The 16,218-nt window shown below is 38.8% G+C and overlaps 1 protein-coding gene across 3 annotated transcripts in view; it reads left to right on the top strand.

The window, feature by feature from the left end:
• brat (brain tumor) overlaps positions 1-16,218 on the top strand; it is a 160,032-nt gene that overhangs the window by 24,614 nt on the left and 119,200 nt on the right. For 2 of the 3 annotated variants that reach the window (XR_011177412.1, XM_046630545.2), the window contains exon 2: positions 5,628-5,683. The exons of the other annotated variant lie outside the window; for it this stretch is intronic. The gene's annotated coding sequence lies outside the window, so the exon portion shown is untranslated. The remainder of the gene's footprint in view (positions 1-5,627; positions 5,684-16,218) is intronic. 3 annotated transcript variants of the gene reach the window in all.

Here is a 16,218-nt window from a genome sequence, read left to right on the forward strand (position 1 = left end):
TACAGTTTTCTCGTAAAATTATTGATAAATGGAACAAATCTCTCTCTCTCTCTCTCTCTGTCTGTCTTACCCAGCGATGCTGGCAGCAATAGCAAAAGCAGCAGCAACTGTGTCCGGACGTGGGATGTAACTTCTTCTGCAGTCAGCATCGTGGGATATGACGTAACGGCGGCCACCCCGAGGGGCTTCGGGCTCATCTCGCAATTTTCTTCATCTGTTAACTGACACAGATATCTGATCGTGACACAACGCCGCACGAGCAAATTGAGGATATATCTGCCTGCCACGTTTTGCGGTTTCGAACACACGTGTATATATGTGTATACATATACATACGTACAGGCATGCGAGAGAAACAGCTGCTTACAACGGAGAAAGTTTCTATGGGACACTGTTCACTTTACGCGAACTAAAGATGACCTCAAAAAGCATCGACACAACCACCATGTTCAGAAGCGAGAAATATTTTTTTCCAAACTGTTGCTTATAGGGTTTGAGAAAATTTTACAAAGAGAAACATTTTTTTTTTTTCGTGTTTTGGTTTTACTGTACGGTTTATACTTTTGCAAATTTATTGTGAAAATGTTGGTATCGCAATAAATTACTCGTGGAAATTTTTCGATTATAGTTCTGAGGTAGAATTCGATTAAAAATCGCTGACTTGGAAGTTTTTCTGAAAAAAATTTAGTAATATGTTTGTACCTTTTTATTCTTCTAATGCCTTTTCTAAATTACCCTGGAGACGACTCTGGGCAATAATTTTGTACAAAAAGAATTTGGGCAACTTTCGTACGTGATTTCAGAGTTATTCATATTTGGTTTGACAGAAAAATTTTCAATTCTTGCAAACCTAATGCGGAAAATGAAGGATTACAAAATGTATAATCTTTTCGTTGATTTTGTTGTAAATCTTGGCGAAGTTATCCTTGAAAAATAATCAATTCCATTCATGGAAAGCAACATTTTCGTTCGCGAGGAGAGATAAAAATTATGCAAATATCCTTCGTCTATGTATGTGAAATAAATTATGCAAACGTATTACACAGATTTAAGATTTGCAAAACCGGAATTGATCTTGAGAAATCGTTTGGAATACGATATGCATAACTCATTTTCTGTGAAGCATTATTATATTTCGGATAAAAGTATGAGTTGTGCGAATATCGAATTGAACCTACAGAATATTATGCAATCATCGTGGCAGTCTCTGGTCTTCGAAAGGTGTCATCATTCCTCATAAATCGAATTTGCAATCCAGCGGAAGACGATATCTGCAAGTCTGATTTCCCTGCCATCAAATATATAAACCAAATCCCCAAGGTATATTTTCATCCGAAGGAAAATCGAGTTCTAGACAATTGGATCACCGAGGCTCAACCGAAAGACTTGAATTTACATCGAATATATATAGTGAGAAGCCTTTTGTTCTGATCTCTTACCACTCAGCTGCCATGATCGCGTGAAACCTCGTAGCTTCAGCATTGCTAGATAAAAGATTATTTTCGAGCACTTTTCACACCATTCTAACCCAATCGTGATTTTCAAACGACGGAATTAGGCAGTAGATTTACAATTGGTGTACCCGAATCGCAAAAATGTGAAGTAAACATCAAGTCGATTGAAAGTTCATGTGAAATTTTTGATATTCTACGTCAATTTATCGCACCGTTGAACCTAGTTAAAAAATTTCGTTAACTTTCGGGGTTTCGCAACCTCAATTTGTGACGAATAACAAAATACAAATCAAAATACAGTGAAAAAAGGAAATACAACGTATTACAAAAAGTATATTGAGCGAACGTTGCCGTAATCGTTATTTGTACACGTATCAAATCGAAGCTCGCTTGCGCAGTGAACTTAAAGACCTTAAAGGTTACTTTACACCTGCGGAAGAGGAGATGCAGGAACAAGGTAACTTCCAGGGCATAAATTGTTTACAACGTAGAAAATTCAAGTATAAGGGAAACGTGGGCGTAACCGGAGGCTAGCAGATGAGCACGTCGATCATTAATATCGCGTTTTATGTATCATAGCAAAATAAGAAAGAAAAACTATATTTTCGTTCTGAACTTTATAAACTCGTCCGGATGTTTTATCCATAATTAAGCCAAATTGCATTAATCAACGTCGTATACAAGTTTTAATACGTTCGAGTCACATTTCGTTTATATTGTTCAGTACAATTGTCAAAATTGATGACAACTGTCTCTTTTCGAATAGCAAGAAAATCGGACTAATCCATATTTTTTGAGAATCCTTTTTTTTCATGCCAATGCAGTTGCGTTTGAAATTTAATTACAACAGTGTTTGAATCCGCGGAGGAAAACAAATATTACCACTTTTTCGAAGGTAATCTGAATTTTAAATTATCTCCGTAAATTCTGCCAAATTTACAAATCGAAGAAACAAATTTTTATCCAATACAAATTTAGCAAAATTATTCTCTCATAATTTTGAATACAATTTAAACCATTTTCATGGCTTCATTTTCGAATTATAGATGCGTCAAAAAGACCGTAAAAAAACCTGCAACAAATTTGATCCGAGCTGATTTCCTTTTTATTTTTCATTATCGAATCGTTAAATCGAGCAGTTATTTACACGTAATATTTTTATTGGATTCTCCGCATATTTTTCGTAAGCTAAAAATAAGGAAAGGAACAAAACACAATACGCGAGGCTAATCAGAGGGCAGAATGTAGAGTATAAAACCGAGCGAAGCGTACCCGCAACGAGTAGTTCCTTTGTTCCGAATGCGTTGGCCCTTAAATCCACATCCGCAGTATGTGAGCGCGCATATAATTTCTTTCCAAGTGACGAGGCGAGGGCTGCTCGGTTGAATTGGCTCCATTGTAAAAGGTGGAAGTCGTAGTCGCGTGCTTTGAGCCACTGTACCTTGTACACAGCAAATGGAAATTAATTTAAGAAATGTACGTTAGTTGGAGCCTCCATCTCTCTCTCTCTCTCTCCCCCCTCTCTCTTTCTCTCTCTCTCTCTCTCTTCCTCTTTTCCTCCGAGACCTGAGCAGTAGTCCTTGACTCTGCAGCGATGGATGGGCTGGCAAATAGAGAAAAGGAGAGCTTTTCACCGAAAGCTTTCGACCTCGCTTATCCTGATTCCGACCTAATTGCGTTCCCGCAAGCTGTCTCCTCGCAATTCGAGATGAAGTCTTAATTGCTGTGCAACGATGCCTTATTCGGTAACAATGAAAAAAAAAAAAAAAAAACAGTAATAAAAAACAAAACAAAATAGAAAAAAAACCGGTGGCAAGGAAAATTTAAATGTGGGTCAAAGTTACGCGGATTCAACGCTGGAGCGTTATAACGTATCAAGCAATTGCGGAAAGTTGATGAGAAAAAAATATATCACATACGACAACATCGATGCGACGGTGAAATTAAACCAGATCTTTTCTTACGTGTTCTGCTTTTTTTTTTTTGCTTTGAAGTGAATAAATAATAAATGAATCATTTTTATGTTGAACGGATTTGAATGCGACAGCCGCTTAGAAACTTGAAATTTTCAAATTCGTATTATAATTGAAGCGAAATATGAGGTGCAAATTTTTAATTTAAACTGTGAATCTAGAAAATTGGTGACTCTAGAAAAACGTTTCTCAAAAATGCTCAAAAATTGAAATAAATAACGAATAACAATTTTTCTGAGACAAATCTTCGCTCACGTCTATTTCTGTGACATGACAATATTACAACATTGCCGTATCTCACGATAATAAAATTCTATTGACGTAACCGATTACCAATCGATTAGTTCTCGAATTACGGAAGTGCGAAACTGATGCCGCGCCTCGTTTAATCGAGGAATGGCAATTTGCTGTGACTGGCTTTCTACTTGTTTGCTACATGATTGCTGCAAGGTCAATACGAACAAGGAACTTGGGACTAACGATCGAGATATTTTAATAGGGAATAAAAGAGAGGGGGAAAAATCCAGCAGTATGGAATTTACAACGGTGGGAAAAAATCATTCCACTTTTAGTCTTTTATTCCCCGGAAATACGCACGGTTTAATTTATAACCGTCAAGGCATTGAACTTCCCGCGAACGAGAGAACTGAATTTGGTATATATTGTAACAAAGGTACCCTTTCACCCTTTATAATTAAACAAGGGAATCTTGGCCCTTCAAGATAAAAGCATGTTACGATTAGATGAATTACTTGATTATATATATAAGTAAGGTATAAATAAGAATATAACGTGATTTATTCGCAGGAAATAGTTACAAAAATCATTTTCATTTTTTATCTAGCCGTTGTTAGTTTGCAACGCTTTGTACCTTCAAAGTAACGCACATTGTCAGAATTTGAAAAATTTCTGGTTAAAGGCAGCATTTCAAACACGCAGGATATATTGTTGTTAAGGTATTTGACTGTTTGGACAAGATTCGGCTGGAACACTCGGATTTTTATGTACAATGAATTAATTTGATTTTCCATTCCAAAAAATCCAGAGAGACGTTGCATCTATAAAAGTTATACTAATTTCACTAGTTGTTAACGAAATATACGAATAAATAGATTAAATGAGAGACAAATTATTTCCGACTTTGAAGACGACAATTTTTTTCCACTCATGTTTGTCGTTTTATAAGTTCGCAGTTTTTTCACGCTGAAACAATCCATGATCGGAGTAAAGCAATCAAAGGAGAATAAATCGTTAAATCAAATCTGAGTGCATTTTAGAAATAAAACAAGTACGTGTAAGAAAAAATTGATACCAGACTCGAGATATTCAGGGTTGAACATTCGATTTGAGTGTAGCGAAATGTCCCACATATATCAACGGTTATCAAACATATGTAAAGCAGCCTGTACAAAACGCGTATGAATAGATTCTTTGCCAATTAACACGTATTTATCAATCGGAGTGTCAACGTGACACAAACCAAACATCGCTAATTGGCCCCAGAAGCCCGCGGCTATAGCTCAATAGGACAAAAACATTTTATCCAAATGCATCAAAAGCCAATGAAAGACGAGAATTCGAATGTTTCTCTATTTATCTCATTCGTAGTGCAGTAAGAATGAAGAACTCAAGAAGTATTTTTGGTCCTAATTAATCCCAAGTCACTTCACTTGTTATTTAATCGTCTTTCAGTGCTAATGAAAAACTGTTGCAAAATAAATTGAATTGGATAATTGCAACGTGAAATAAATAACTCCGTAACACACGTCCGCATAATTCGATACATCGTACCGATGTACGTCAAATTTATTCGTTAGTATTGTTAAATCTTTTGACGTAAATGTATTCAGTGACAAAATGTTTTATCTTAAAAACACGAAACGCAAAATCCGATGCGACGTGTTATAGATAGGTATATACTGTAGTAAATAATTTAAGAGGGTAAAAAATTTCTTACAATAAAGGAAATGAAAGAGATGTATAATAATTACGGATTCATAGAATATAAAGATATTCGGTACTGGAAATTCGAATTATTATGTTCAATTTAACATTTGATTTCGTTAGGCAGAGTTTCAGATTTACAAATTCGACGTAATCATTCCCAGCAACGGATGTATCTTGAATATTAAACGTTTAAAATCAGACGCTGCAATTTGCAAGAGTAACGAATAATTATGCGATTGAAATTTGTTCGCAGAATCGAAAGTGATCAAAGCAAGGGATGTTGTAAAGGAAGAGGCCGCCGCAGTACAGGTAATTAAAAAATAATTAATTGCATCGACAGTCGCCGACCGTTTCATTTTCCTCTTTCACCGTTGATCATTTGGAGGACTGACATCAATATGCGAGTATAATGTGCGAATTTTCACGGTCTCAAAAGACAGTTCCAATTACCGACACGCGGTTCCTCAGAGCACCTTAATTTGCTAACTTATCGGAAATGGAGCAGAGCATAAAAGCGTCAAAAGACAATTCGGTAGACTTCGATTTACGCGGTTAAGAATAACGAACGAGTTCCGGAATTTTATTGGCTCGTGCATTAATACTCGACGTTGAAAATATTTAAATCAACGAAAACTTCGGACGGGTATCTGAATTCAAATGGGGTGCAGAAGGAGTTACGGAAGTACGAGAAATCACCCTAATTTAGCAAAATTCAACGCGAAGGGGTTCGCTCAAATTAGCAATTCTGAATTTCCTAATGATTCGCTTGATTCGTAAGACTCTTTTTGACGGTGAAATTAATTTCTGAGAAGTAATTAAACTGCAATGTTTAAATATACCTGCAGTCAATTACAGATTTGATTTCATCACTGGAAAGTGTCAGGAGATATTTTTTAGTTTCGATATATACTAGCTTATTATTTATTCAAAATATACGCAGATTGAATTTTTCATAGTATATCAATTGAATGTTATTTCAAAAGTGTTAAATCGAATAAGCTAAAGTTACTTCGAACTTTCTGGAACTGGACTGAAAGAAAATAAATTTCATAATTTAATTTTGTTTGAAACAAATTTTGAACAATTAAACGAGCTTCCAATGCAAAACAGTTTTATGTAGTACACTTGAGTTTATAAATATCACCTAGTTTCGGTAATTCACTTTATCTTGTATTTAATGAATGCAGTGAGAAATTAAGACGTTAACGAGTCTTGTACAAAGTAATTAACCTAAACTTACTTACGATTAGATTGAATTAGAGCAGGGATCTGTAAAATGATGAATCTTGGCTGAATTTCAATCGTCATCGCCGAATTAATCATCCATCAAATCATTCCCAATTTTCCGAGCCTGTACACGTACGCAGAGAAAGCTGAAGATTTACGAGCCTTTTCCTTGTTTCTTCTTGTTCTTATGTTATTTTTATTTTTTCCGAGCTTCTTTCGCCAGCAATAATTCAGTGCCGTCTGAGAGAAAATAGAAGGCACGCCACGAGCCAAGACAGAGCGAAAAATTTGCCATCGTAAAAGTTCTTTATTGTTCAATCATGCTCAAAGAAAGCCCTCAGCGCGATGAGAAACCGTGAAATTTTCATATCATGTTTGTACGCGACTAACGAGCTCGGGATAAAAACTTTCCATGTACCTGAGCTATGAGAAAACTGTGTGTAATTAAACAAAGTAAACAAAAAGAGGGAAAGAGAGGAAAAGAACGAAGAATAAAAATGAAAAACAAGGCGAATGCAAGAAGATTAATTCGTCGGTTTGACCTGCAACGACGGGGATAAGCAATCTCTAGTTTTTACCGTAGCACCAATTGTCGAAAGAAATTATATCGTTCGTAGTAAAGATTCCGGCTCATTTACATTTTCACTTGATATTCTAACGTTTACAGGCTGTCTCATTTTAATCAATCCGGTCAAATATCTCGAAAACCCCAAAGTGTGAAAAATTTTTTAGACAAAAGTTATGAGTTTCGAAGAGAGAAAGAAAACGAAAGTCTCAGATTTTTCGTAAGTGATCAGACAAAGGTCAACTTGGTCGTTTTAAACGGAACAGTAAATTTTTTCCATCGGCATCTGAAAGTGCATCAAATTTTTCATTGTGAGTCACTTTTGGTTTTCGAAATATTTGACTGGATTGATTAAAATTAGCCATCCTGTATATCTCGTAAAAATTGGATCATTTCTAATAATAGCCACAGCAATTGCTTATAGCAGAAATTTTTTGTAATGAACAAAAATTTAAATATATTCCGCCCAATTTAATTTGCATAATTTTAAAACGAAATTATCGAATTTCCAGAAGAAAGATATGAATTTTTAACAAACTATTGGTCTTTAATGCTATACTTCCATTCTTATTTGATGTGGCAAAAAGTTATCGTATCGTATTAATTCCGAAATTTTTCGTCCGTTTTCCGCTTTAAAGAAAACTCGATCAAATCATTTTCCAACTTTTCATCGGAGAGTAGCGTCCCGCCTACTATCCGAATTCGTTCAAAAATGCCGTTGAAAAATTCGTAAATCGATCCTTTTGACGGAACAACATTTTTCAATCCATGGAAACCTGCTTAAGTTTTGATACGAGAAGAGAAAAAACCCGCATAAGGCAGCTGAAATCTGTTCCATTGCGGCAAGTATACCAATCAAATGTGACAAAACGATTCATTTTTCTATGAATAAAAAAGAATCAAACTTGGTTCAAAGGAACAGCAATAAATTCACTAATTTTCACTGACGACAGTAAATTTTCCCCGCCAGATATATATTCGCTGAACTTGAAACGAGTAAAACCACAACGTGCAAGTTTTCCGGCAAATCCGAGTTGCGACGATGATTTTTAACCGTGAAACTAGCCTCCACACCGTCGGTGTATCAAAATCCGCAAAAGTATCCAGGGTTCGGCGTCAAGCAGCGGAAGTTCGCGAATTGCCTTGCTAAAAATGGGCACCCGGAGGTGGGTAGCTGGTGCGTGGCTAATGCAAGGTGCGCTGACCCGGAGTGATTCTAACAGCCTTCTATATATAAATCTCGACGGTGCGTGATCGCGTCCGCGGTTTTCCTCGTGCGTTGTTAACTACCTGAAGTTGGTTAGGCACTCCGGGTTCTGGACGACGGGCGTTCTATTACGCGACGATAAAACGTCTTCGTCTTACCTGAGCCGATCGGTAACGTAGGAATCTGCGGTGCTTTCCCCCGAAGTAACATCGCCGGATCTGCTTACTCTCGATCCGCCAATCACGAGCGGACGATAATGCAATAACTGACATCGGCGAGCCAGGAGAGCGACTTATTACAGCTTCGGTTTAACGGCCGAATAAATTGAGACGAGACGCCGATGCTGGGAACTCCACGCGAAGGTCAACCGTTGGGAAAGATCACGAGTAGTCGAGTTGGTTTGTTTCAAAGGTCCGGGTTTCGTCTGGCGTGGTATTTGAAGAAACCAATGGAAGAGTATTATTTTCTTTTTTTTTTTTTGAATTTTAGAACGAGAACCGAAGAGAAATCCGTTCCGTTTTTCACCAACGGTCCAAAATTTGGATTTAAGGAGACTTAAACCTGTTCCGTACGGTAAAGCGAACATTTCTAAAAAATCTTCCGCTCCATCCAAAACCATTCCACTTCAAGAATGCATGTTCAGCATTTTAACGTACAGTGAAGCAAATAAAAAAAAAATAAATAAGTTGGGCAAACGAGTAAATCGAGGGTCAAACTTGTGGGTAGAAAATATGAAAACCACTTTGAAGATGCTGCAAAATGTGCATCCTCAAGTCACCGATGTTCTCCTATTTCTCAAGTCACCTCGGTTCTGGAACCTTTCGTTCCACGAGCCTGGATCGTTATAAATCTGTTCGATCGAAGAATTTGAAATTCGAACACATCTCGGCTTAACCAGGAACTTTTTCACCATTTCTAAACGTGTTTTTCGTATTCAAGTATAATACGAGTCACTTGCTGATCCGTGCAAAACTGACGACAATGAGGGAGTGTGGAGGAAAGTTTTGGTGATAAAAAAACGAACGAAGAGATAAATCGAATACGGTATTACGTAGAGAAGGTTCCGCGATCGATATTGTTGTAGTACAAGTTTTACTGCGCCTAAGCGGGATAGTAATAACTTTCGTAAGTGCACGCTGCGGAAGTTCCTGTTCAACAATCTTACTCTGGACTTAATACCGCAATCATTGTAATCCCCTTAGAGTAAAAGCTCACTGTTCTTCACTCGATAGTTTCCTCACTGCGTGTTCCCGTGCAATCCTGAACTACGGAACAAATGGTAAAATTGCATAATTGAAAAGGCAAATCGTTTTTCCGTCGGATGTTTTTCTTTCTCTCGTTTCACGCGCGTCATTCTATTATCGCTATGAGATATGACTCGTTCCTGAAATAAACCCAAGGGGACTGAAGCGTGTAAGCTTTTCGTAATGAGACCGAGTCGAGATAGAATTCCCCAGACCAGTCCCTCTAAAACATCATCTCGTGTACCCTTCCTCTGGAATTAAGGTTCGCGGGCAGGTTAGACCGCACGAAATTGTCTGAAAAATAATGAAAACAATAACAGGCTGTTCTAAATAGCAGCCACGGATAATTAGCCCCGAGTATACGCAGTTCCACATAAGTACCAGGGAGCGCGCCTTAATTAAGGTAATTAAAATATTTCCTCGGCCGCAAAACGACGATCCGCACGAGGCCGCAAGAAATTAAACGATTTCGCGTATATAAGCTTCTTCCTTCGCGCTTCTCGTTCCGCAGGCGACGATACCGAGCATTTACATTTCAAAGCAAATAGATTTCCAATTACGTCAATTATCGGGAATGGCTCTTTGGTATTTCAATGTGTTTATCACGACGTAATCGTCACCTGTCATCGTGAAAATTTCATTGAAATATTTGAGGAATATAATCTTTCGTGACTTTAATTTGGCGAAGCATTGGAACGGCACCATTTCACCAGAAACTGCATTTCGACGATTTATTGTTAATCCAGAATCACTTTACCACCACTGCCATGAGCTGATGATACAATTACAAGGAATGTCAATAATTATTCGCTTCAACATTGTCACCCGGTTTTTGACTGTAGCTGCTTAGTCTTGAATCGTTTAAAACGACCGTCGTAGCGGAAGCGATGTAGTCGGATTTTTACGTCGAATTTTATTTCAATTACCGACTAAACCGTCTTCTTAAAATACAAAACAATCGAGTCTTCTCCTGATCATACGAATGAAACGGCATGACCGGAAATCCTGTTCAAACCAAAAATTTGTCTCTGCGTAAGCTCGTTCGTGGATTCGATTGTCCAGGATTCGATATCTCGCACGGTATTCGACGCTTTATTTTTAGACAAGTTCGAGCAGCGAGCGATAGGAAGTGTCTGGAGTCGGGAATTTAAGTGCCGTCGTCCGATCACCACGCGCTTGTCTCTGACACACCAGCCATGCAGCATTCCGCAGAGGAACCAAGTGAATCATCACATTCTCGGAGATAAAGTCATACGGTCATTGATAATTGACCGAAGGTCAAGTGAGAGTTTCCTCAACATCCAGCTGCCGCAAGGCTCCAAGAGGTTTAAGGCAACGAAACCTTTTTTCATCCGCGATACGAATGCGATTACGCGTCCAGGATGCCTCCCAATGCATGCCCTCGACTGCATGGTAGTTCGTTCGATCCTGCTTCCGGTGCACCTAGAAAACAAATTCGCTGGACGAGCAGATCAAGCTTTGGCATGTATCATGCACCTTTGGCAAAAGGAACTTTATTTAACTCAATTTTTCTACTTACTATAACAAATGAAATTTTTCTCAGTGTACGTCTTGTAAATTCCACGAACAAATTTGGTTCTTTCCAATTTATGACGGCAGTTATTTTCCCAGTTTGCCTCTGCGCTTCACTCTGTGGCTATAATTTTTACTCCTTTTTGGGTGTACTCGTCTCACAACTATGGATATACGCATATTTCCATGTCATTTTTCGTCCATTCGTGAAGTGCCTTTTCATCGATGTCGCCAATCTTTTTACGGAACTCACGATACCGACTTCTCCCATTGCTGAACAAAGCCAGAGGTGACGAATCTTCCACTTTGTATGGAAAATGTGAAACATTTCAAGATCTTACACGGAAGGAGAGTCGAAGATGTCACAGGAAAGGTTCGCAGCTATTCCTTTGAAATGTGTTTGCTAAAAACGAACCCTGCAATCATTATCCAGCACTTGTCCTTGCATGACTTCCAAGATGGCGGAGGGATTTATTTCTCGTGAGAAAGGGTCTTTCTGTCCCGACCGGAGCTGACCACTCTCGAACGGAAGTGTCGCACTGAAGCACGAGAAGTGGCGACTGGCGACAACCGCCGGAGCTGACCCATTTCTTTTATGGCTACCGCACGGTTCCGGACTCCTGGAGCGGCCCGGAAACCGCAGGATAAAAAGGGATGAATAAACGCTAGCACCGCCATACCGCATGCCGAGTCCGGTGTTCGATTAGCCATTTCTTTAGTCTTCGGGAGTCCTTTGGGAAATAGGCCATAGACATCTGCACTGAGAAAAATTTCATTTGTTACCGTAACTAGAAAAGCTGAGTAAAACATGTATCGTTTAAAAAACTGTTTGAATATATGAATGTTAAGGACTGATCTTTCTCCATCGCTATGATTCGTAGAGACTTTGGCGACTACTTTGAGCTGTAAAAATGATCTCTATCCATTACACGTGCCGTATGGGCGCGTTACGATTTCTTGTTGTGGGGAACGCTGCAGGTTTCCTTAGTGGAAAAATAAGAGATTGGCATCATACTCGAAAATAAAGAGTTGAGAAAGAGGCATCGACCCTGGCGAGAGGAGCCGTTTATTTCTTAGGAGGCGTTGGAGTTGACGTCATATCGTAACATTAATTAACACTTAATTGAACGAGATACTCCACTGCCCACTCACAGACGGGATACGTTATACGCTCGGAGGTAATTCAAGCAGTTCTTTCACGGCTAGCGACGACTGCGTAAAGAAAAAACAAGACAAAAGGGGATAGAAAAAAAGCGCCAGAAGAGAGAAAAATTAAGTTCACCCGGCAATATTTTAGCGCAAATAATATAGAGAGGAGCGTTGCTTCGTATAGTGAATATAAACAAGGTCATGTAAAAAATCGAATTGAATTAACCAGATGACAGAATGATTTGTTATTTACGAACGTAGAAGAAAAGGAGACGGATTTGCACGTACAGTCATTCAAACTTCTGGTGACACGCGAGTGATGCGCGTTTCGTGCCGGGTTAAATATAAAAGCTGATTTTCAAGTTCAGTCAAGATCTTTGCAAGAGGTAACGGCACTCAGGCGACGATTCGGTAGTTTAATTTAACCCGCTTGCATTACACGATGAACAAAACCACAGATTTTCTGCATTCCGTTATTATGACGAGACCGTTGCAAACCGCTGTTTTCGGTACTAGGTATCATGGTATTCGATTTCCTCCTTTCGTTAGCTGAATAAAAAAATTGAAGGTTCGGATATTGATCGGAGATATAGAAGAAATTCGAAGCATTCGACAAAACATATTAGATGAAGGTCGTAAAGAAATTCGGTTCAATGTTCGTATCGCTGGATTAAAAATTATAACAATTGTAACGTTCACGGTCTTCTTGATCCACAACTTTGTACAATCGTGTTTCAGTATTTTATTTATTTTTCTTTGATATCTTGGTGAATTTGCTTTATTTTATTTATTTTTATTTTATTTTTTTACATTGCCAACAATTACCGAGCCTCGATCGGAATAGCTTACAAATTACTTCATTGCCGCTGACGGAGTGCCGGTGATGCAGCGATGGGACTTTGTACTCAGTACAAAAAGATCACGAAAGCTTCCGAGTGAAGAGGATCAATGAACTCTAAATAGTTATATTACAGTCTCGGTCTTGTCGGTCAGAGTTGATTAGCCAAAATTACGATCCGAAACCATTTCGTGACTGGAATATATATTTCATCTAAGTATATAACGCATGAAATTAACGTAAAGTAGAATGAGGCAGGACGGCAGTTTCATCCTCAAAAATTCTCTGAAGGTGTGGCAGTCCGAACAAGTTGCCAAACGTTTCGTGACCGAGGAGCCCGTTTCGCCTGACAAGAGAGATGAAACAGGAGATCAAAATCTATCCGCACGAGCCAGCTGAGCGCCGGAGAGTTCGCTTGGAGAACATCACTTTGCCATCCAGGGTCAACCACTTGTGGAAGTCCAGATTCTCAGCCGCAGAACAACCGGGTTTTGTCGGACTCTTTTCAGCCCTTTGAAACACCGCGACCAAAGTTTTGCGGTTTTCTCAAGCCGCGGCAGTTTCCTCGGTAAGAAACTTTCCGTGTCCTTGTAGGAAACGCGCCGGCGGTAAATTAAAAACTGTTCGAGGACTCGCCGAAGGAAGAGAAAAAGAACGCGAACGACTTATGGGAAAATAATTGATTGCGGCTATCGATCGACTTATCAACACCAAAAACCGTCGAAGGTGCAAAAAATTGAACGGATGCCTCGGAACAGATCTGCCGAGTCATCGCAGCAGCAACATAGTCGACTTAAGTCGTATAAATTCATCGCTGTGTCCGGGTAATAAGCGATTCGCGAAATCGTAGCAACTGACCTTCGACAATGGTTATTAATAGAAACGTAGCTCGATGTCTCGATCGCTTAAAACCGTGTTTGTTAAGCGATTGTCAATCGCATTTCTGCCCACTCGATTCTGCGGTCGCTTGTAATAATTCAGGCCAGCAAAACTGTAACGGAACGCGAGTTCTTGAGTCAGGAAATTCTGTGACACGTCTTTAACCGCTAGTAAATTGCGTTTTTTACACGATTTTTACATCTTTGGAAATGATGAAATCGTTGCCGTTGTGATCCAAGCCGTTGATCGCAATATTAGCCGACAGTCGAGCAATGGTTTGTGAAATCGTTTTGGCAAGGAAAATAATTGCACAACTATGCATCGAGGCTGCGAATTATCCTTCTGACTCAATGTACGAAAATAGTTGGAGAGATCCGATTGCAGCCAATGACGTTAAATATGTTTTCAGGGGTTTGCAGTGAAGCAAGATTTTATAAAAAAAAAAAGTATAAAAAATAAAACGACTAAAATAAACAAACATCATAAATTCTCGAAATATTTCTTTTTTATATCGACAGAAATTTTGATTTCACAAAAGTCAACAGTTGTAATGACTTCTGTATACAAGAAAAACTTTGTACAGAAAAATTTTCAGTAATATCAAAAACAAGATTTATAATAACCCCTAACTGCCAGATTACGAATCTGAACTCGAGATTCGAAAATTCAAACCGGTGGATCAAATATGACGAGCAAACAAAAACAACGCGAAGAAAAATTTTGAAAAAATTCTATAACTAATATAGATCAGCATAGAATGCTTCTTTTCGTGAAAAAGTACGAATTTCGACGATTTGTTTACGTGCGCTATTTTTTCAATAAATAAACAAATAAATTTGATGTTTCATTCTTAGACCTAGATACGTTTCAGGGACCACGTGCAACGAAAAAACTCGGCAGTTGTTACCTAAAAAGTAGTTGAATAAATAAAAAAGTGGGACGCCGAGCGTCCCAACGTGAATTAAAGGGTTAAACGAACTTTATCGGTTACACCGACGTTTGGTAGCCTCGATTACGGAATCGCCTCCTCACTACTAATCCTAAGTATACCTACATATTTATAGGCAAGAGGTGTATAACAGGTGAGACACGCGTACGACTAATCTCGTCGAGGCGATAAAGTCTCGGGCACTGTTCAGTGGGTTCTGGAATTTTTTTACCCCCGAGTTAATTAATCCGTTCCTAGTTCTAGGTCCAGTTTATCCAGTGGCAGCTCGTTCCGTAACCATTTCCCCGAGTCAGCTGCTTGGATTAGATTCGGCCGGCTGGAATCGGGCTTGCCAAGGAAAACGCGTCCTCCTCTCGGTATCTTCTCGAAGCGTTTATCTCTGCGGGCCTTTTCCTCCCGTCCCGATTCGCTCACCTGTCGAAACGCCCTTCGTCGATCAGCCACGGAGCTGATAGCTTCCGAGCAATCGATTTTCCATTTCCTGCTCAGTTCTGCGATCGCGTTTTACCTATTTCGCAATTATTTCGCACGAGGAAACTGTTCTGCCGCCTTAATACAGCGCTGGGATCCTGACGTAAACAAAGAAATTTTCCGACTCTTTGGTCAGCGTCAAACCGATAAGATGGACTCGGGGTGAAAATGATGTGGCGGAAAATATAAACGGGAATTGCGGTTTGGACTAACGATAAGTTATAGCTTTTAAATTCTTACAATTATTAAAGGACCCCGAAATGTACGTCAACGATTTTCTTAAAGATCCGCGACATGTTGCAGTGTATTAAAAAATATCGAATACATTTTTTACAAGCCAATTCGACTGTTCAAGGTATAAAAACCACCTCTAAGGTTTACCCCTTAAAATACGAGTGCAACCTCCGTCAAAAGCTTTTACGTTATTATTGAAAAAGCTTAAGAAAAGAATTAATGGAAGTCTACTTTAAGGGTGGTTTTTAATTTATAAGCATTGTTGCTTGCGAGTAGGAGGAAAAAAAATTAAACAAACACCTAAATTAATCAGTGATTAGTATAAGTGGTTAGGTTAAGTTAGGTGAGTCGGGTTAGGAAAAAAGTCAAAGACACACCCCAATTAATGAGTAATTAGTATAAGTAGTTCGGGCAAGCATTTCTATCCTAAAAATCACTTCTCTCAATTTCATAAGTTTTTGCAACCTTTTACGATCTTCTCCGCACGTCTCTCTTGCCTTGCCTGCAATAGCTATATGTGGTGATAATTTTCGCGGGAATCTAGTTAG

Source organism: Neodiprion pinetum, chromosome 6 (genome assembly GCF_021155775.2).
Source record: "Neodiprion pinetum isolate iyNeoPine1 chromosome 6, iyNeoPine1.2, whole genome shotgun sequence".
Classification (NCBI taxonomy): Eukaryota; Metazoa; Arthropoda; class Insecta; order Hymenoptera; family Diprionidae; genus Neodiprion; species Neodiprion pinetum.